The sequence below is a fragment of the Rosa chinensis genome, chromosome 2, assembly GCF_002994745.2.
Source record: "Rosa chinensis cultivar Old Blush chromosome 2, RchiOBHm-V2, whole genome shotgun sequence".
In the NCBI taxonomy this organism is placed as follows: domain Eukaryota; kingdom Viridiplantae; phylum Streptophyta; class Magnoliopsida; order Rosales; family Rosaceae; genus Rosa; species Rosa chinensis.
In genome coordinates, this window is record NC_037089.1 from 42,032,637 (window position 1) to 42,056,429 (window position 23,793).

Below are 23,793 nucleotides of genomic sequence, written 5' to 3' on the forward strand. Positions count from 1 at the left end.
CATTTGTCTTGCCAAGGCTGCAACTTGCTCTTCCAACTTAGTATTTGCACTAATCTCATATAGTCCTCCTCTTTTGGGCACTGATGTATAAGGATCATATTGCTGCGAATTTTCACATATAGTCTCAAAAGCTTGAATTGCTTTTTCTACCGTCTTTCCCATCAAGCTTTCACCAACTGTAGCATCCACCATACTTCTACTTTGGGCATTCAAACCTCTATAGAAAAATTGAGCCTTTTGGGGTTTAGAAAATCCATGGTGAGGACACTTCAAAAATAAATCCTTATAACGCTCCCAACTCTCATAAAAAGGTTCTCCTTCAGGTTGAGAGAAGCCAAAGATTTCCGCTTGGAGAGCATTAGTTTCCTTAGCTGGGAAGAATTTCAACAAGAACTTTTTAACCAAATCATCCCAAGTATTGATGGAACCAGGGGGAAGAGAGCTTAGCCACTTTCTTGCCTTGTCTTTCAATGAAAAAGGAAAAAGCCTTAAACGGATATGCTCATATGATATCTCATACCAAAAAGTTCCACATATGTCTTTGAATTCCTCCACATGGAGATAAGGATCTTCATTCGTCTTCCCATAAAAATTAGGCAAACTCTGAATTGTTGCTGGTCTAATCTCAAAACGCACTCCTTGAGGAATGGGAGCTACAACAATGCAAGATGATGTTGTGAGTGCAGTAGGAGCCGTGAACTCCTTCAATGCTTTTGTTTCATCTTCTGCCATTGGAACCGCAACTTGTGCTTGAGTTCTTGCTTGCCTTAAAAGTCTTCTACGAGTTCGTTCAATCTCCGGATCGTATACAATGAGAGCTAAATTCTGGGATCGACGACCTTGCATAAACAAAATTCAAACCTACAAGAAAAACAAACAAAAAAAATAAGTAAAAGAAAAGAAAAAACTATACAAAAATTAAGTATGGCACAACTGACAAATCAAATTGAATTAAGTCAGTCCTCGGCAACGGCGCCAAAAACTTGTTGTCAATTTTAATTTAGTACTCGCAAGTGCATGAATCAATTGTAGAATAAAGGTGCAAGCACGAGGTCATTCCCTCAAGGACTGATTGAGACAATTTTGTTATGACAAATGTGCTATACTTAAGTGAAACAAACTGATTTTTATGATGTGATTGAGTTTTAAACAGAAAATTAAAGAAAGAAAAACTGAAATTAAAGACAAGGAGCAATGAGATTCTTTAGAGTTTAAGAACAAATTATAAAGTTGCTAAAGCATTGAATCCACCAGCTAATACTTCTATCCGATTCTCTAGTTGATAACAATTGAATTCCCCAGATTTCTTGCTAAAGATTTCCGTACATAAGCCTTATTGATCCCAGACATATGTCAAGTTCTTCTAACCTATGAATTCCAACTTATTGATCCTGTATAGAACTCAAGTAGCCAAACTATAATTTACTCCACATAATGATCAGGTTCAAGCAAATATGTTCAACTCCATTAAGCACAGAAGAACTAGAAAATCATGCAAACAAGAATATTGACTATGATCAAGCACTTGTATTCTTAGTTCACAACTCTTTAATCACAAGATTGAATTTTCTTTTAGCACCCTAGAAAACATCTACTCATTGATCAAGCATCATGTTCTCCAACCAAATAACTTATAAACAAAACCTAGGTCTTATTGATCATGAGCAAAGATTTTGAATAAAAGTTCTATTGAAACGGTGATTAAGAGTTTAACATAGAAATCCAGAAATTCAATAGCAAACCAACTAGATAAATAGAATAGTCATACTAGGGGCTTCATCTCAGCCCTAGCCTAGAAGTTTAGCAATCCATGACTATGAAAAGCACGACTAGAATCAAAGAAAACATGAAACAAACAATGGAAGAATTGAGGAACTCAGGTCCAGCGTTGGTGAGAGCTTCTCTTCTCCTCGTTCTCTGCGGAAATGCTGCCTCTTGTGTCCCTAGACGTTCTAGGTTTTCTGCCTTGTATGTCCCTCCCCATTCCTACTTGATTTGGGCTTCTTCGGTCTTCTAGTCCAACTTGGAATAAATTTCTTCTCTCCAAAGAAACGCAGGGTTATTAAAGTCAATGCAAGATATTACTACAAATATGTCAAAAACGTTTAGCCTTGTTCCATTCAAGTGCTAAGAACAACGGACTTGGGCCTCACAAGTCAGATTCCGAAAATCCATCAGAATCTGCCTTCCCAAACTAGGTTCACTTAAATCATCATAACTTCCATCAGAAAAATGCGAATCCACTTCCGTAAAATTCCTCAAAAAGCTAACGTCCGTATCTTTCCAATGGTGCAAGGCTTGCCTTCTAATTCCTTGTGAGAAGGTGCAGTTTAATCCGTGAAGTTGACGCACAGAAGAGCCAATTCTGGACACTAAGGATAGCAAGCACTCTTTCAATCCTGCGTTTGATTTTAAGCTCCAAATCTTTATTTTCTCCAATTTAACCTATAAAACACAAACACAAAGTAAATGACTCAAAAAATACAAGAACTAAGCCTAGAATCCTACATTTAAGGGCATAAAAATGTATGAAATTATGAACCTATGACTCTGAATTTTGATTAGACTTTGATGAGAACCAAAGCCGACCATTGCTAAGGCTTGGTGGCTTGGAGTAGAATTTTTGTTTATTTTGTTCTTCTTTTGCATTCTAAGTCTCTTTAGTTTCGACTACCCAAGGATTGTGGGTTAGCCACTAATCCCCGTGGTACGATAATTTTGGGTTTAATACTTGCCTATCTTGACACGATTCATACGCTTGCAAGAGTATATGCATCAAGTCTCTCTCTCTATATATATATATATATATATATATATATATATTTTTTTTTTTCTCGTGAGATTTTGGGGAAGCCTTACTGATTTTCTATTTTCATATGGATTTTAACTCACTATACCTGGGTCGTCTTATTTATTGCTAGCTAGCCTATTAATACTCCTTCCCATTTACTATGTGTTTGCGGCTGAGTTGAGCAGAACCTGGGAGGTTCTAGAGCCCGGGAGGCCCCCTTACTCGTACGGTGATTTCTTCTTCTCCATACTCTACTATTACTTGACTAGCAGGGCTAGTCCAATTTCTCTTAACCAGCAGGACTGGTATGTTTTCACGAGATTTCGAGTTTAAAGAAATATATTTTCTAAATATTGCATGCATCGAGGTTTTTGGACTACACCAATTTGTGGGAAAATGTTAAAGCTTATTTCATTTAAATGATCTTATTTATTTTTGTCCACTCACGCTAACGTGTTTTTCAATTACTTTCCCCATGGCCCTTTGGTTTCAAATCCCAGTTTGCAGGCTAGGTTAGTTGAGGTCGAGCGAACATGGAGTCGAGGCATAGTCAACAGCATTGTATATACAAAATCAAAAGAAATGAGAATAGAAATAAGCAATATCCTTTTGGAACGATTGTATATACATGGAGTCAAAACATCTATACTAAAAGAAATGAGAACAGAAATAAGCAATATACTTTTGGAACCATTGTATATGCAAAATCAAAGTTCTATCTCTTTCCAGTGTTTTGTACGCTTTTTAGGAATTTCTCTAGGTCTAATAAAGTCGTGGAATTTCTCTAGGTCTAATAAAGTCGTGAGAATTAGAAGTTCGGGAGTGGGGGAATGCAAGAATTTGAGGGTAAATAAAAATCCATGCGCGAATAAGAGCTATAAGAATCTCATGGACAATAATCTAGCATACAACATGGTTAAATAGAATAAAAAAGATAAAAGGGAAAAAAAATTTCTAGGTTTTGCTTTGCTAGGGTTTCGTTGCAGTTGTTTTATCGTTGCCCTATGGAATCTCGGATCATCATCGCCTCTCTCCTAGCAGCATCAATGGAAGGACTAATGCTTTGTCCTTTGTTGCGCCGCCTAGGGAAAAACCATAGGTTTGCTTCCACTGCTTTTCCAAATTGGATATTAATACCTCTATTCAACGTGGCGACGTCACATCATTGATGGGAGTTTAATAGTTTATGTTGGTAAACCCAATTGACTACAAATTATCTTCCTCGTGTATTCAAGATGGGCTTTTCTCCTTTGAATGTTAGATTTCATTGGCTGACATGTTTTTTGGTTAGTCATTGTTTTCGGTTTTCTATTGTCCTTTGCTAATGCAACACTCTGATGGTGCTCATCTTAGCAGATATAGAATCCTAGTGGGTTTGGGATTCGAGTATGGGATCCAGGTTGTATTCTAATTTCAGGCTCTAATTGAATTTGGTCCGTGTCTTCAGTGCTTTTCAAGTCTGGCTCAGGGATCCGAGTAGGTTCGGTTTCTGGCCTTCTGGGCTCCAATCTAGATTAAATTTTCATGCACTCGGTTTTGGGATTTAAGTTTTCTGTCACAACACCTTTTTTTTTTTTTTCTTTTTTTTTTTTTGTAAAGTCTAGTTGTCTGGTTAATTATCTTTTGCTTTTGCTTTGTCCATTTCTCGCATGGTCAAATATAATTACATGCAGTAGTTTTTTTCTTTTTTTTCCTTTTCATCACAAGGTCCTAGGATGTGTATAAGCCTAGTGATAGGAGCATTTTAATGCGACGTTTTAACTGCATTTCCCTACATTTCTTACGTTATTTCCTTATTAAAACCCTGTTTAGGAAAGTTTCCATTCTTTGATTGGGAAAGTTCCTATTTGTAGAAAGTTTATATTTTTGTAGTTTCTATTTATCATTTTTAGTAAGTTTCCATTTTCAGTTTAGGAAAGTTGCCATTTTTCATTTTAGGAAAGTTTCTATTTTTCTTATTAGTTTCTATTTTTAGGACCTCCAAGCAAGTGGAAAATCTTGAGGAGGAAAATCAAAGTTGCAAGCAAGTGGAAAATCTTGAGGAGGAAAATCAAAGTTGCAAGCAAGTGGAAAATCTTGAGGAGGAAAATCAATTCAAGTTGAACAAGTGATAAACAAGTGGGAAGATATTTTTTACAAATTTGTCTAACATATCTAGCCTTTCATTTATGTTCATCTCCACCCTCCATTCATCATTTTTTGGGCTATAAATACACTTCTCCTCTCACTCTCAAAACCAATTCCTTCATCCATCTCATCTTCTTTGTCCCTCCATTTCCTTTCCATTTTTCCACCAATTCCTTCATCCATCTCATCTTCTTTGTCTCTCCATTTCCTTTCCATTTTCCTTTTCCATTCTCTAGTTCTTAGTTCTGCGTTTTCAAGCAAGGAGAGGAAGAAGAAGAAGGAGCCGTGAAGATCATATCCTCCATCATCCACCTTGAAGGCTTGCTTCCAAGATTCAAGATTCAACCATCTAGCTCTCCATCTCCATCTCCACTCACGGTGTAATTCGTTCCTTTTCCTTGTAACCTTTTTGGTTTCCTTGTTTGATTTCGTATGAACTTGTTTCTAGCTAACAATAATGTTTAGGGCAAAGTTTAAGCCCAATTTCTATGTTTAAATAAAGTTTTCGAATTCTATAATTGTGATTCTAAGTTGCTTATGTGAGTTTGTTCGATTAAATTTGCTTTACAGAAAACTTTTATATGTTTATCTTATTTGGGTCGACACTTATAGGATTTGCATGTAATTGGTGCTAGGTTTAAGAACATGAAATCGACTTTTCGTTTTGTGTAACTTGAATCAAAAGTAGTAAAGGTTCTGGACAAGAATCGAATTTAATTGAAGAGGATTGCAATTAGGTGGACTTTTCCATAACTAAGTTGTACACTTGAGTTGATAGCCTTTCTCTATGTCTAATGCGTTGAACATGTCATGATTGACTAGCTTTCTAGGGTTTGATTGCATGTTTGATAGGATTAATCTAGGTGCTTTCGCTTAGGTTAATTAGCATTGAAAAGTAAAATATGGGAAATCATTTGCTTTCGAATGTTTCACATGATCAACTCCTCTCTCATGACTTGGAAGAACAATTATAGGGTTTGAATCGAATTTGATTACATGGAATTAATTTTGATCTTTGTTCCTTATGTTTCATTCTTGTACATGTGTTTTTATATTTTCTTTATCTTAATTTTCAATTCTATAATTCTTAAACCCCCCCCCCTTTTATTTTGTTACTTGTATATATTTCTATTCTTTATTTTATTTTTGTAAATAATACTTTATTATTTTAATTCTTTATTTGTTTATACAATTGTATATATTTATATTCTTTATTTTATTTTTGTAAATAATACTTTTCTTTATTTGTTTCACAATTACAAGTGTACCCTCAATCCCCGGATAGAACGATCCCTATTTACCATATACTAACGATGACATTTTACAGGGTTAAATTATGCGCTTCCCAAGAGCGCATCACCTTGTAGGTATTTATTTTGATCATAATTAAGGTGAAGATAATTTACTATATACTATTTCTCAAAGCACTGTTCATTGGCTTATGAACAGTGACTACTCCAGTCGAGCTGATCATAGATGAAAAGACGATTTTGCCCCTACCTGCTGTTTCTTGCCTCAACACCTGGCGTATTGCTCCGTGCTATCGTGTCTTTGCTACTTCACTCCACAGAGAGTGAGAGAGAGAGAGAGTTGGCGAAGGAAGTGCTGCTGTTTGTTAGCATCTACGACTCAGATTCCACCTGCTACGCTGTTGGCTGAGAAATCGCAACCGACTCTGATTCCATCAGCTTCAACTGATTTGGGGGTAATTTTAGTTCTGATATTGACGCAGCATCTCAATCAATTCTGCATGTCATGATTGTGTCATTTTTTCTTCGATTTAGGGTTTCTTTGTTGGGTTTTTGTCAAATTCGATTCGGTTTGAAAGATTTAGCGTTTGTCAAATTCGATTCCCTTCTTTGTGTATGACTGATTTGGGATTTCGGTGATGAGTTAAATTCTTGGGTTCCCCTGGAATTTATGATCTATTGTTTGTTGTGACCTTGACATCGTCCTTACACTTTCTGAAGGCACAGTCCAAAAAGGGTTCTTCGTAGGGGGCTGAATTAATGCTCAAAATGAAGACCATGTTGGGAAAATCATGCTTTGTTTGATCTTGAGGAAGTGTGTTTTTGTGCTGCAAATTAGTTAAAATGGGTAGATTACTCTGGCCTGATATCGACTTTGTTTGAAGCTTTTGGCTTTCTTTGATTTATTTCCAGTAGTACTGGAGTATGTTGGTGGCTTTAGGTTAATCTTAATTTTTTCTTCTAGATGTGAAGGAACCTTTATAAGAAAATTGATATGATTTGATTGCTGGAATAAAATTAGGTAAAATTTTTAAGCAGTTCAAGACATTGAAATTTTATCACATGGGTTTTGTCCATGATGGAAACTATGGAGTGTATCAATTGTGTTTGGTTTGTAATTGAAACTATAGTACCCTACTTTGAATCTTTGTTTATGTCTTGAGGCTTTGAAAGTATGTGATCATGTCAAGAACAAAATTGGGAGATTAATTTCCACATCACACAGTGAATGAAGATATAGGGACAGTGAGACAGTGAGAGAGAGGTTGAGTTGGGTATATATGAAAAAGAGAGCTTTATTGCGGTTTTGCTTGGTTTTGGCTTTCTGGGTTTTTGGTTTTCTTTCTTTCTCTCTCTAGGAACGTGACCTGCTGCTCTAAATTATTTAAAGACCCACAAATCCACAATAAAAATCTGCCCAGAAGGACAGATCAATTCTAATGATTCCTCATAAGTATTCCATGCACTTCAGTAAGTTTAAAATCAAGTTTTGATAGAGATTCTAATAAAAATTGTCTTTTCTGATTAGAGAATCCAATGCTCTCTAATGGTTACTGATAATTTTTTTTTATTGTATTTCTTTCGTTCTTGCAGGTTATAAGTGGCTGTCCTCCAACTCCACCAGTAACAACCTACTCTTGTTACATTTTTATTAACTTCATAAACTTTATACAATCACTTTGATACTTACGAAAAATAAGTATGAATTTTTGCCGTTCATGTCTGCATTTTATGTAATCATTAGAGAGCATTACATTCTCTAATTATTAAAGATATCTAGGCTAATGTACATGTATATGCATTTATTTCCTCACACAGCAATAGTAATCTACACAGGTAACATAATTAATTAATTAATTAACTACCATGCTGAAAGATCATGATCAACAAAGTGATCTAACCTTTCTCTAGCATTTTTTGCCCTTCATGTATGCATTTTATGCTCAAAAATCATGATCAACAAAAGCCAACCTACGTGTCTCTAGCATCGTAACTTTCTCCATATTCTTAGCAACTTGATGAAGAGCAGTGGCAATGTTCAAAGGAGAGAGGGGTCAAGGACTCAAGCCTTTCCCCACAGCCATAATTGTCTCAGCAGTAACCTCAAATACTTATTCTGCAGTTTGTGCTACAACAATTGGTTTGTTTAAGTTGATTATTTTTTTTTGCTTATGATCAGATGGCCCTGAGAATTGGGAAAGCCTCTGAACAAAATCTTCCATGGTCTTCTCCTTTTTCTCTTCAAATGTCCCACCTCCCAGCATACTCACAGTTCTTCTTAAATTGGTAGAACCATCTAATGTGTCTATATCTAGCATATCAAAGTCTTCCTCTGAATCAAAATCCTCTTCAACTTGCTTGCTTTCCTTATTCATTTTGTCTTCCGTCGTCAGTTTCTTCTTCAACTTAGAGTAAGATTGTCCTTTGTTTGATTTTGTAGTAAAATGATAAAGACGATGATTTCTGTTGCTGGTGTTCTGACTACACATGAGATTAATGATACGTGCAAAAGCAATCGCCAATTTAAACCCTGAAAAATGTAGTTGTTAGTATAGCATAAGCAGGGATCGTTCAAGCCGGGGATTGATGGTGCTTACATGTGAAACGAAAATAAGAGAAAGAATTTACCAAAACAAACAAAACTATCAATTATATATAGACAACAATTCGAAATTTACTAAGAATCCAAGTTATAGTCAAATTAGAAATCCATATACAACACAAATACAAACAACAAATTATAATTAAACTCTAACTACACAAATCCATGTACAACACAAACTCTAACAAGTTAACATCACAATTACAAATCCTAAAACACTATTCATGAAAACACTATTCACGAAATTAAAATATATTTTCAGATTATTTACTTGATTATTTACGATTTACATGCATACTAAAAACCTAAATCGATTTTATTTATTTACAAATATACAAGAACACAAAACATAAAAGATAGGGGGTTTTAAAGATCAAAGTATAAATTTTTAGAAAACAATAAAAGAATAAAAACGTTTCTATACAAAGGTGGGAAAAGAAAAAATTTTGGAAAACAATTCATCAAGAACTAATCAAGAACAACATATTCATGCATCCCTTAATCTTGTTAATTACCATGGAAATATATCAACCCAAGAAACAAAGTTACAAGCGCCCAATGTCCCTTATATGACTTCCCTTTACACAATTGATCGACGAAGCGCCAAACCAACATATTCCAAACGCAAGTATCACACAATCGAAGCGACTCATAATCTCATGCATTCAAATCATTAAGAGCAAGTGAAAGTTTAGTCAATAAACATGCAAATTCAAGTACTCAAAGCGAATCTTTTTATTACATGCATAATCTGATCTCGACCTTTGTCCAAAGCCTTTACCACTATATTGAATTAGGGTCGCGAAGCGTTAACCTAATTACTAGCTCCAATTACATGCAATCATCCTAAGTTTGCAACAAAGAACAAAAACATGCAAAAGTTATCTATAAAACAAAACCACATTATCATTCCATATTTCGGCAATTAATCAAGATCAAACATACATAGACAAATCAATCATTGAAAAATTCATCCAAATTGCATCCAAAAATCAGAAAATTAACTCATGGTTTAAGTTTTACACAAAGAAAAACAAAAACAGAAATTATATCTAACAAGTTACAAAACCGAGAAGAAAACATGATGAAGATGGTAAGAACAACCCTTAGACACGTCCCAAGGTTCCAAAGCAGCTCCAAGGTGGTGGCACAAGGTGAAGATCAAGGCAAAGGTGGAGGATGGCACGGCTAGAACTTGCAAGATGCGAAAACCTGAAACTCAAGAGCAAACCGGTGAGAAACGAAATTGTGGAGAATAATGTGTAACCCCTGAAAGTCTAATACACATGGTATATATAGAAGAACGTTCCAAGGCACTCCCAATTCGTTTCTACTTGGTTTCTCTTAGTTCGTGTTGATCTAGGACTTCTTTGAGACAAAACAGATTTCTGGCAGGATTGACCTCAGTGCAGTAAAACGGCCATAACTTCCTCTAGAAAATAGATATTGACAAACCGTAAAAATATATGGAAACTAGACATCCGTAGCTTTCCAACCATATAAACATCATAATTTTATGAGCTCTGATAGATTTTTGACACTCTGTTGAAGTTGACTGATCTGCACAGGAAGATTTCCGAATCTGTAATGATTTCGACTTTTAAAGCACAAGTTGTGTCCAATTCGGTTTTCCTTTGCATCACGTGCCTCTCACATGTCTTCCACGCCTTTTCTGAAGTAAAAACATCAAGAACCCCCTAGAACCTTGTGGAGAAAAACCGGTGAGAAATCGAATTTGTGGAGAAAAAGTGTAATGCCTGGACTTCTAATACACAAGGTATATATAGGAGGACGTCCCAAGGCTCTCCCAATTCGTTTCTACTTGGTTTCTCTTAGTTCGTGTTGCTTTAGGACTTCTTTGGCACAAAACAAATTTCCGGCAGGATTGACCTCAGTCCACTAAAACGGCCATAACTTCCTCTAGAAAATAGATATTGACAAACCGTAAAAATATATGGAAACTAGACATCCGTAGCTTTCCAACCATATAAACATCATAATTTTATGAGCTCTGATAGATTTTTGACACTCTGTTGAAGTTGACTGATCTGCACAGGAAGATTTCCGAATCTGTAATGATTTCGACTTTTAAAGCACAAGTTGTGTCCAATTCGGTTTTCCTTTGCATCACGTGCCTCTCACATGTCTTCCACGCCTATTCTGAAGTAAAAACATCAAGAACCCCCTAGAACCTTCAAGAATCTCACAGAAAATTTAATCCAAACTCAACAAGAAGTCCAAACTCCACATTGCTTTGTAATTTGAATATCTTGTTGCTTCCTCTTCCATGTGCACGGCATATGACCTTCTTGGGACTTCTAGATGCTCCTTGTATGTTCCATAGGCTTCTCCTAGCTTCCACAGGTCTTCTAGTATGAGTAGAACTCCATATGTAAGTAGGTTTCCTAGTTGAATACAAACTTATTTTTCCGAGATGCTTCTACACTCTTCTGGAACCTTCTTGTGTAATCATTTTTCAACAGGGACTCCTTGTCACACTAGTATTCCTTATCTGAGTAGAATTAGGTTTCCTTGTTCAAGTAGAACTTCTAATTTCCGCGACTTAAGAGTTTGAATCCAAGTCAGCTTCTGATTCCTACTCCAACTAGGATTCCTTTTCCTAGTCAAACTGGGAGAACCTCCATTTCTTCATTTCTTTCCATTTCTGCGCCACTTGTGCTTCCTTAGCCATTTTTGGACCTTGAGACTCCATTTTCACCTGCAAAACACTAACTAAGTTAAATTGATCAAGATAAAGGAAATAACTTGGCAAAATATAGGGTTTAAACATTATAAACGTCGCATTTCATGCTCCTATCAAATACCCCCACACTTAGCTTTTGCTAGTCCCTTAGCAAAATCAATATAACAAACCAAAAGGACTACAACAAAAACAAAGAAGTTATCGAAAATAAATTAAGTATAGAGAACGAAAAACACAAGGACACAAAGACAAGAAAAACGTTGACAACACTTTGACAAAATTAAGACAAAAACGTCACAAGCTAAGACACAAACGTTGACACACAAAAACCTCTATTGCCCTTTAACATATCGTCTCAGAAATCTCATGCTTTCAAGTCACCAAGATTAACACTTAACCAAGCATCACATCATCAAGATATTCAAGAGTTAATTACAAGATATAATCCACATATAAGCATGTAAGACTTGGGGGTAAACAATGGTGGTGGGTTCTTTAACATATTTCAAACAAGTCATGATTCAAACCTCACATGGATAAATCACTCTTTCTTCTCTCAGATTCAAGGCTCATGCTTAAAAGCTTATCACTTAAGTATATGTGAAACAATAGCAAGTAAATCACATATGTATAAGAAACGAAAGCACATATATTTATTTTTTCAAAGATCTCATGAAAGATATCAACCACTTGCACAGATGAACTCAAGCCATAAGTTCAACAGTCATGACTCATCTCCACAGATCAAAGGTTGTCCCATCTTAAGGATCAAAGAGGTCTTACAATTCAAGGTTGTAATGGGGCCAAGGCTGAAGGTTAAAAGAAACGAAAGAATAGGAAAATCACAAAGTATCCTAAAAACCTAGTAGAGCACTTGTTGATGTAGAGAGACCAATTTCGAACTCCACCATAGCAGAAGTGACGCCAAGTCCTCCTTCAAGACTTCATAAAAGGGCCAAGTGCCATCATGTTGGGCCCAAACTTCATTCTAACCTTCTTTTGAACAAGTGAATTGGACAAAGACCAAATTTCTTTATCAATGGGCCTTCACTTCAAAGAAAACTCCAAATCCACTAAGTATAGGGGACTAAAATCCATAAACATAAACAATAAAACACATTTTTTTCTTTTTTCCGTAATATATATATATATATATATATATATTTTTTACGATTTCATTCTTTTTTTTCTTTTTTTTTTCTTTTCGGCAATACATACAATATTTCTCTTAGGGACAAGTCTACCCCCACACTTGAACTTCTTCATGTCTTCAAAAGTCATCCTTGACGCCAAAACTCCAAGCAAAGTCTAAAAAATATGCTCCACTAAGACTTTAGAACAAAGGGTAAGGATATAACTATACTAAGGTTAAGGGTTAAGGAATTTTGAGGGTGATGAAAGAAAATGTTCAATGTAGGCTCAAAATGGTTAAACTAGGGGAGTCCCACGACGGGCACAAATAGGGACACATGCTATATTTGGCTATGGTGATAAAAATCCTAAGTTGCCTTTATCCTTTCCAGAATCAGGGACATGTATTGATAAAAGTTTCAACAAGCACAAAAGTGAATTCTAGCATTCTCCAGTCCATCAAACTTAATCTATGGCAAGTGATCAATCAAGATGAAAGAATAATGAGATCAACAAAATCATCGCCAATAAAATAAGAGTATAATTCATTTTTTCATTAATCACTCAACAAAGAAAGGGCACATGGCTCAAATTCTCACAAGGGTTTATTATGAATCATAACTTATCTTCCTCATGTTCATATTCTATACCAAAGTTACGCACATACCATATCTACTACGCATTCATATGCTTTTCATAAATCATAATTAACCAAAGAATATCATCAAACATTATCTCAATCTTGTGATCCTCTTTTAGCCTTAATTTCAGAGATATAAGCTCATCCTAGACAGTTAAAAGGGCATCCTAAGACTCGATCACAAAACAAAACAAAAACTACACATAAAAGTGACGCAACAAACAAGACAAAAACGTTTTGGACTTAGGGATATTTCCCTTCTCCTTTCGGTAACTCCTTTGGAACATGACCAGGTAAAGAGAGGAACGATTTTGGCGGAGCTTAGCTCACTTGATTGACAGGGGACGAGACCCTTTGTCAGCACTTCTCATATCCAAACTAGACCTTAGACATCACATCCCATTGGATGCGCCTACGATGAAGAAGATATTTACCCAAAATTCATTTTGACTCTAACAATAAACAAACAAACAAAACACATAAGTATAAAAATCGAAACATATAACACAAAACCTAAAACAAAGTTAACGCAATTTTTTTATTTTTCTGTATTTTTCCGATTTTTTATTTTGTTTTCTTTTTATAACCACAAAACTAACTTCTAAAAACAAAGTGAAACGTTATACCCTCCCCTACACTTAAATCATGCATTGTCCTCAATGTATAAACAAGTATAAAGCATGCAAAGCATAAATCAAGTATAGAATAAGAGATAACGCAAGAAATCCTAAAACAAAGACAAAGGTTTTCGAAAATAAAGGAGAAGGGAAGAGTTCAAGAGAGCAAATCTGCGTTGATGGCTCCTCCACAGCTACGGATGAAATGGGTTGCCTCCCATGCAGCGCTTAATGTTTAAAGTCTTTCAGCCTAGACTTGCACCTTCATTTATTCCTCTGGTTGTGGCGCATCTTAGAAGGGTACATCCTCCACATTATACTCCACAAACGCCTCATAGTAAGGCTTAAGACGATGTCCATTTACCTTGAATTCCGCTCCAGTTGTTTGACTCTTTATCTGTATAGCACCATGAGGAAAAACATGAGTAACAATAAAAGGACCAACCCATCTAGAACGTAACTTACCAGGAAAAAGCTTTAATCTAGAATGAAATAAAAGAACTTTTTGACCAACTACAAAGGCCTTTCCACGAATCATCTTATCATGAAAAGCCTTTGTCTTTTCCTTGTAAATTCTTGCACTATCATAGGCATCATTTTGAATTTCCTCAAGCTCATTGAGTTGCAACTTCCTATGAAGGCCAGCTTCGTCCAAGTCCATGTTGAATGCCTTAACTGCCCACCAAGCTCTATGTTCCAACTCCACAGGTAAGTGGCACAGTTTCCCATACACCAAACGAAATGGTGACATCCCAATTGGTGCCTTGAAAGCCGTCCTATATGCCCAAAGAGCATCCTCGAAACGTTGACTCCAATCTTTCCTTGAACGTCCCACAGTTTTCTCAAGTATCCTCTTGATCTCCCTATTTGAAACTTCTGCTTGTCCACTCGTTTGAGGATGATAAGGCGTTGAAACCTTATGAGTAACGTTGTACTTCCTAAGCAAAGCGTCAATGGTCTTGTTGCAAAAGTGAGAACCTCCTTCACTAATGAGTGCTCTAGGCATGCCAAACCTACTGAAAATGTTAGACTTTATAAACTCTGCAACAACCTTAGAATCATTAGTCCTGGTGGCTTTCGCTTCCACCCACTTAGAAACATAATCAACAGCCAAGAGAATATAAAGAAAACCATTAGATGAAGGAAAATGACCCATAAAATCAATACCCCAAACATCAAAAATTTCGACAATTATAACGGAAGTTAAAGGCATTTGATCTCTAGGTCCTAAATTTCCGGTTCTTTGGCATCTATCACATGTCATACAAAAATTATATGCATCTTTAAACAACGTAGGCCAATAAAAACCAGATTCCAACACCTTCCTAGCAGTTCTATCAGAGCCAAAGGGACCACCACATTGTTTAGAATGACAAAACTCAAGTATAGCTTTTTGTTCATTATGAGGCACACATCTCCTTATCAATTTATCAGAACAATATTTCCACAAGTAAGGATCATCCCAAACATATTATCTAGCTAAAAACTTAAGTCTATCACGTTGAGCACTTAACATATTACTAGGGAACGTTTTGGACACCAAATAATTAACAATATCTGCATACCAAGGCTCACTTACCTGGATTCCGAAGAGTTGTTCATCCGGAAACATCTCCACTAAGGGTATGGCGTCCTCTTCACTCACTAGCCTACTCAAGTGGTCTACCACAACGTTGTCAGAGCCCTTCTTGTCCTTGATCTCAACATCAAACTCTTGAAGCAAGAGTATCCAACGAATTAGCCTAGGTTTTGCCTCCTTCTTTGACATTAGGTACCTTAAAGCTGCATGATCAGAATAAATAATAACTTTAGTACCCATCAAATAAGATCGAATTTTTTCTTAGGCAAAAACAACAGCTAAAAGTTCTTTTTCAGTTGTAGAGTAATTGAGTTGAGCATCATTAAGGGTCCTGGACGCATAGTAGATGGCATAGGGCTTCTTGTCCTTCCATTGGCCAAGCACGGCCCCAACTGCATAATCTGAAGCATCACACATGATCTCAAAGGGTAGAGACCAATCTGGTGGAAGCATAATTGGTGCAGACGTTAGAAGCTCCTTCAGAGTGTTGAATGCCTTCTTGCAATCCTCATCAAACTCAAATGCCACCTCCTTTTGAAGTAGACGACATAGGGGCCTAGAAATCTTGGAAAAGTCCTTGATAAAACGCCTGTAGAAACCTGCATGACCAAGAAAAGAACGGACCTCCCTCACACTTGTGGGGTATGGTAAGTATCTAACAAGTTCTACTTTAGCTTTATCTACTTCAATTCCACGTTTAGAGATAATATGCCCTAAAACTATTCCTTGTTTAACCATAAAGTGACATTTTTCCCAATTTAAAACAAGGTTAGTTTCTTCACAACGTTCAAGTATCAATTCTAAGTTACTTAAGCAATTTTCGAAATCTTTACCAAAGACAGAAAAGTCATCCATAAAAACTTCAATAATTTTCTCAATAAAATCAGAAAAGATACTTACCATGCACCTTTGGAACGTACCTGGGGCGTTGCATAGTCCGAATGGCATTCTTCTGTAGGCAAACATTCCAAAAGGACAAGTGAAGGTCGTTTTCTCTTGATCCTCATGAGCAATGGTGACAGGAGCATAAAATGCGACGTTTATAATGTTTAAACCCTATATTTTGCTAAGTTATTTCCTTTATCTCGATCAATTTAACTTAGTTAGTGTTTTTCAGGTGAAAATGGAGTTTCAAGGTCCGAAAATGACTAAGGAATGCACATGTGGCGCAGAAATGGAAAGAAATGAAGAAATGGAAGTTCTCCCAGTTTGACTAGGAAAAGGAATCCTCGTTGGAGTAGGAATTAGAAGCTGACTTGGATTCAAACTCTTAAGTCGCGGAAATTAGGAGTTCTACTTGAACAGGGAAACCCAATTCTACTCAGATAAGGAATCCTAGTGTGACAAGGAGTCCCTGTTGGATAAGGATTACTCAAGAAGGTTCCGGAAGAGTGTAGAAGAATCGCAGAAAAGAAGTTTGTATTCAACTAGGAAACCTTCTTGCATATGGAGTTCTACTCATACTAGGAGACCTGTGAAAGCTAGGAGAAGTCTATGGAATGTACAAGAATCATCTAGAAGACTCAAGAAGGTCATATGCCGTGCACATGGAAGAGGAAGCAACAAGAGATTCGAATTACAAAGCAATGTGGAATTTGGACTTCTTGTTGAGTAAGGATTGAATTGCCGTGAGATTCTTGAAGGTTCTAGGGAGTTCTTGACGTTTCTAGTTCAGAATAGGCGTGGAAGACATGTGAGAGGCATGTGATGTGAAGGAAAACCGAATTGGACTCAACTTGTGCTTCAAAAGTCAAATCCATTACAGATTCGGAAATCTGCCTGTGCAGATCACTCAACTTCAACGGAGTGTCAAAAATATCTCAGAGTTTAGAAAATTATGATCTTTATATGGTTGGAAAGCTACGGATGTCTAGTTTCCATATATTTTTATGGTTTGTCAATATCTATTTTCTAGAGGAAGTTATGGCCGTTTTGGTGGACTGAGGTCAATCCTGCCGGAAATTTGTTTTGTGCCAAAGAAGTCCTAAAGCAACACGAACTAAGAGAAACCAAGTAGAAACGAATTGGGAGAGCCTTGGGACGTCCTCCTATATATACCTTGTGTATTAGAAGTCCAGGCGTTACACTTTTTCTCCACAAATTCGATTTCTCACCGGTTTGCTCTCGAGTTTCAGGTTTTCGCATCTTGCAAGTTCTAGCCGTGCCATCCTCCATCTTTGCCGTGATCTTCACCTTGTGCCACCACCTTGGAGCTTCTTTGGGTCTTTGGGACATGATCAAGGGTTGTTCTTACCATCCTCCCTATGTTTTCTTCACGGTTTAGTGTACTTGTAGATGTAATTTCTGTTTTTATTTTTCTTTGTGTAAAACCGAAACCATGAGTTAAATTTCTGATTTTTGGATGCGATTTTGATGTTCTTTTCAATGTTTGGTTTGTTTATGTGTTCTTGATCTTGATTAATTGCCAAATATATGGAATGACAATCTGGTTTTGATTTATAGAAAACTTTTGCATGTTCTTGTTCTTTGGTGGCCAACTTAGGATGATTGCATGTAATTGGAGCTAGTAATTAGGTGAACGCTTGTTGATCCTAGTTCAATATGGTAGTAAAGACTTTGTACAAAGGTCGAGATCAAATTATGCATGTAATGAAAAGACTTGCTTTGAGTACTTGAATTTGCATGTTTATTGACTAATCTTTCACTTGCTCTTAATGATTTGAATGCATGAGATTATGAGTCGCTTCGATTGTGTGATACTTGCATTTGAAATATATTGTTTAGGCGCTTGTTCTACTCAATTGTGTAAAGGGAAGTCATATAAGGGACATTGGGCGCTTGTAACTTTGTTTCTTGGTTGATATCGTTCCATGGTAACTAAAAGATTAAAGATTGCATGAATGAATTGAGCTTGAATTGTTTTCCAAAAATACTTCTTTTCCCACCTTTGTATAGAAACTATTTTTATTCTTTTATTGTTTTCTGAAATTTTTATAGTTCGATCTTCAAAACCCCCCTATCTTTATGTTTTCTTGTTTGTGTATATGTGTAAATCGATTTAGGTTTTTAGTATGCATGTAAATTGTGAATAACTTGTTAATAATCTGAAAATATAATTTAATTCCGTGAATAGTGTTTTCGTGAATAGTAATATGTGTTTGTGTTATACATGGATTTTTGTAGTAGAGTTTAATTAGGATTTGTTGTTTGTGTTTGTGTTGTATTTGTATTTCTAATTCGTGTTAGTTTAGAATTTGTTTTCTATTTTAATTTGGTTTTCTAGTTTGTATATGATTAGTATTCTTTGTTGTATATGGATTTCTAATTTGACTATGACTTGTAAAATGTATTCTAGTAGAAGTAGGATTTCTAATCTGATTCTAACTTGTATTTGTATTTTCTTGTAAATTTTGACATGTTTATTTATACTTATAATTTTCGTATACTTGTATATTCTTTTCTTTAAATTTATCTCACATGTTAGCACCCTCAATCCCCGGTTTAGAACGATCCCTGCTTATTCTATACTAACGCTCGACATTTTCAGGGTTTAAATTGGCGAATGCTTTTGCACGTATCAAATGGCGATTTGATTGTAACCAGAATATCCATCCAAGAAGCAATAAAACTCATGGCCAGCCAACCTCTCAAGCATCTGATCAATGAATGGCAAAGGGAAGTGATCCTTCCTAGTAGTGGCGTTGAGCTTCCTATAGTCAATACAAACTCGATGTCCAGTCACAGTTCTCTGAGGCACTATCTCGTTTTCTGCATTCTTCACAACAGTTATTCTAGACTTCTTTGGTACAACTTGAACTGGTGAAACCCACTTAAAGTCTGAAATAGGGTATATGACGCCACAATCAAGGAGCTTGATGACCTCTTTCTTCACAACTTCCATCATAGGTGGATTCAAACGTCTTTGAGCCTCCCTAGTTGGCTTGGCTCCCTCCTCAAGCAAAATCCTATGGACACAAGTGGTAGGGCTAATTCCCTTTATATCCGCTAAAGTCCAACCAATTGCAGTCTTGTGCCTCTTAAGCATCTCCACAAGCTTGTCCTCTTGAGTTGACGTCAAAGATGATGAAATGATTACAGGTAATGTCTCCTTGTCCCCCAAGTAAGCATACTTCAAATGATCTGGCAATGGCTTAAGTTCTAGGGTAGGTGCCTGAATCACTGAAGGTAAAGGTTTATTAGTAGAGATGGGGAGTGAAAAAGAAGGAGATGACTTACCTACAAAGGACGTTGCCTCAAGAGAAGCAACGTTTTCAAGGTGGATGGTATCATAGAAATCCGTGAGTTTTTCTTAGGCATGGTGGCGCCATCCTCAAAGATCCCTACGCCATTTGCAATGGTTGAAGCCATGGCATCCTCCTTTACAATCTCCATGAATTTCTGCGCAAGATCATCAAGTATATCAATAGAAAAACGTGATTGAAAATCACCTAAGGGATACCTCATAGCTTCAAAGATATTGAAACCAACAACTTCTCCATCAAATTCCATTAACAAGGTGCCAGAATACACATCAATTTTAGTCCTAGCCGTCCTCATGAAGGGGCGGCCTAGCAATAATGGTGTTGACATGGAAGATGGCTCTTCCATCTCTAGAACGTAGAAATCTGCTGGGAAAATGAGCTCTCCTACCTACACAAGTACATCCTCAACTAACCCCTTAGGGTATGCATTAGATCGATCTGCCAATTGAATAATGACATTATCATGTTTAAGTTCACCTAGACTTAGAGATTCATAAACAGAATAAGGCATGACATTTATAGAAGCACCTAAGTCTAGCATGGCATTTTCGAATCTACTCGTTCCAATGACACAAGGGATAGAAAAACTCTCTGGATCCTTACACTTTTCAGGCATTTTGCGTTGAAGCACAGCTGAGACTTTCTCATTTACCTTCACCACCTCCCTCTCACGGTTTTGTCTCCTTGTGGTGTAAAGCTCCTTCAAGAATTTGGCGTACTTAGGAATCTGCTTTATGGCCTCAAGGAGAGGGATGTTCACTTGCACCTTCTTAAAAGTTTCCAAGATGGCCTTTTCGGCCTCATCTTTCTTGGACTTAGCAAATCTGCTTGGGAAAGGCAAGGGAGAACAAGATGGATTAGCCAAAACCGAATTGAAAGAGTTAGAAGCATTACCTTGAAATTTCGGTTTTGCATTTGAAGGTGGAGATGTCACATGAGCCTTGGACGTAGTAGGGTCCTCCTCCTCCTCCAGTGTTGACGTTGAAACCTTCTTAGGAGGCTTTGGAGGGTCTACAAGGGTCTTACCACTCCTTGTAGTGACTATCTTTGCTTGCTCAAAGTGAGGATTAGGGATGGTGCCACTTGGAAGTTTGCCTTGTTCATGAAACTTACCCATAAACTCCACAACTTGGCTCATCTGTTTCTTCATCTCAGCTCCATCTGTAGATATGGCGTTAATTTGGTTCCCATGATTCGTTTGACCTGCAATCAAAGCTTGAGTAGATTTGGTTACTGCCTTGATCAAATCATCATTAGAAGAAGAAGAAGCATTTGAATTAAAAGGTGTAGGGTTAGGGATTTGAGGTGCACTTTGAACGTTGTCATTGTCCTTCGAACGAAAGTTAGGGTGATCCATCCATCCAGGATTGTAATTGTTTGAGTAAGGATCATTCCTAGGACGTTGGAACCCTTGTTGAAAGCCTAAGGCGTTGACACCTTCAAGTCCTCCACTTTCCATGAGTTGAGGGCATTGGTCAGACACATGCCCTTGCATAGAACAAACTCCACACACCATGACTTGTCCATGTGCTCCCTGAGACACAAGAGAAGTAAGTTTGTTAATTTTATCTTCCAATTGAGCTAAAGTACTTACCTCATGGACCCTTTCACGTGTGGTGGTGGTTTTGGGCCTAGAGCTTCCATATTGTTGTTGATTCAAGGCCCTATTCTCAATTAGAACCATTCCAGCCACAGGTTCCTTGTTAACAAATGATCCACCAGAAGCTGCATCTAGCATGTCTCTTTCCAAAGGTATGAGCCCGTCATAAAAGCAAGTGAGCAAGGTCTCATCCTTCATGCCATGTTGAGGGCATTGAGTGATAAGAGACTTGAACCTCTCAAAGTACGCTGCGTAGGACTCATCCTGCCCTTGTTGGATGCCACTTATCTTCTTCCTTAACATGATGATGCGAGATGTAGGAAAATACTTCTCAAGAAACGCCTTCATCATGTCTGCCCAAGATGCAATTCGTCCACTAGGTAACTCATAGAGCCATTGCTTTGCCTTGTCAGCCAACGAAAATGGGAAGGCCTTCAGCTTCAAAATTTGCTCATCCGCCCCTTGAGGTTTCATGCTAGTGCATATGAACTGGAATTCCATCAGGTGTTGGTTAGGATCTTCCATAGAGAGTCCATGGAAGGTAGGAAGACGATGAAGTAACCCAGACTTCAACTCAAAATCAGCTATTGCCCCCTCAGTTGCAGCAGGGTAGGTTATGCAAGTAGGGACGCCACCAGGTGGGATGACGGATGTAGAAAGTTGCCTGATGGTGAGAGCCATTGGTGGTGGTGGTGGTGGAACGACTAAGAGTGTATGAGGTGATGGGGGTGGTGTTTGGTGTGGTGATTGATCAACTGAAGTGGCGGAAGTTTCTGATCCTCCCTCTATTCTATTCCCTTCACTGTCTAATTGAAGCTCACGGATTTGAAGAGGTGTATTCACTTGAACGTCAAAGATGTTCGAGTTCTTCTTCAATCTCTCAAGTCTATCTTTGATCACGTGAAGAGGTGTTTTGGTGTACTTAGGTGGTTCAGATGATCCAGACATTCATTGATCCTGAAATAGAATGAAAGAATTAAGTTAGTATGGTATAAACAAGACGTGGACCAAGGTACACACATCAAAATGTCACATATATACATGTATCAACCAAGGTCAACAAAATTTTTATAATGGTTAGTTACAATCTTTTACAATTTTTGAAGTAATCAACTTAAATAAGTAGTCGTTAAGTCAAGGTTTAGACGTGCGGCCCAAAGATTCTAATGTTAATGCAAGTCTCCCCCTCTTTATCTTTTGGTAACTCTTTTCACACAGAGCCAGGTAGTAGAGGAACAATTTTGGCGGAGCTCAACTCACTTGATTAGCAGGGGACGAGACCCTTTGCTAGCACTTCTTGTATCCAATCAACCTAGACACTCTGCATTACTAAGGTGCACCTACTTGATAAAAAGGGTTGCTTGACAAGCATTAATAAAAGAACTTTCACCTATTCCGTTATGACTTACAACATTCTTACCCAAGCCAATTATTTTCGAAAATTGTCTAAGTATATTGACTCAATGAGACGTCATGAACTTTGTTTTGGACGTGCGGCCCAAGTCCTTATCTTCACACAAATTTCTCTTCAAATCCTTTGGGCAACCTTACTGAAATGACCAGGTGGGGGAGGACGAGCACGAGAAGTAGAACCCATTTTGGCACAAGCTACTCCCACATAGTAGTTTAGGCTCGTTTGATTGCACTTCTGGATTCAAAACCCGTCATGAACGTTGTCCCCTTCCTAGACACCATTCCACATAGGCTATACTTACTTAGATAAGAAAAAATTCTAAGTGCAAGACATTGTTCGATTGTTAATAAAAGCCACCCTCAACCTTAAGAGACCTGTTTCAGGTACTAATAAGGGGTTTAGGCTAATATTAACAAAGGGACTCTCACCTATTCCACTTAAAGTTCACGGCCCCTTACCAAATCAATACCTTAGTAGCGTTTTCATCACATGAAGACTTTATAGTGGTAAGTATTCCGGCCTGTCATGCGGGTGACCCGGGTTCGATCCCCGGCAACGGCGCCAAAAATTGATACGTGCAAAAGCAATTGCCAATTTAAACCCTGAAAAATGTAGTTGTTAGTATAGAATAAGCAGGGATCGTTCAAGCCGGGGATTGAGGGTGCTTACATGTGAAACGAAAATAAGAGAAAGAATTTACAAAACAAACAAAACTATCAATTATATATAGACAACAATTCGAAATTTACAAAGAATCCAAGTTATAGTCAAATTAGAAATCCATATACAACACAAATACAAACAACAAATCATAATTAAACTCTAACTACACAAATCCATGTACAACACAAACTCTAACAAGTTAACATCACAATTACAAATCCTAAAACACTATTCACGAAAATACTATTCACGAAATTAAAATATATTTTCAGATTATTTACTTAATTATTTACGATTTACATGCATACTAAAAACCTAAATCGATTTTATTTATTTACAAATATACAAGAACACAAAACATAAAAGATAGGGGGGGGGGGGGTTTAAAGATCAAAGTATAAATTTTTAGAAGACAATAAAAGAATAAAAATGTTTCTATACAAAGGTGGGAA

General features: G+C 37.0%; 1 non-coding gene across 1 annotated transcript; it reads left to right on the top strand.

Annotated features, from left to right (window-relative positions):
* Nucleotides 1-250: 250 nt before the first annotated feature.
* On the top strand, nt 251-357 carry LOC112191134. Its single transcript, XR_002932852.1, has one exon. It is a non-coding gene; the product is annotated as a small nucleolar RNA R71 (small nucleolar RNA).
* The last annotated feature ends 23,436 nt before the right edge of the window (nt 358-23,793 follow it).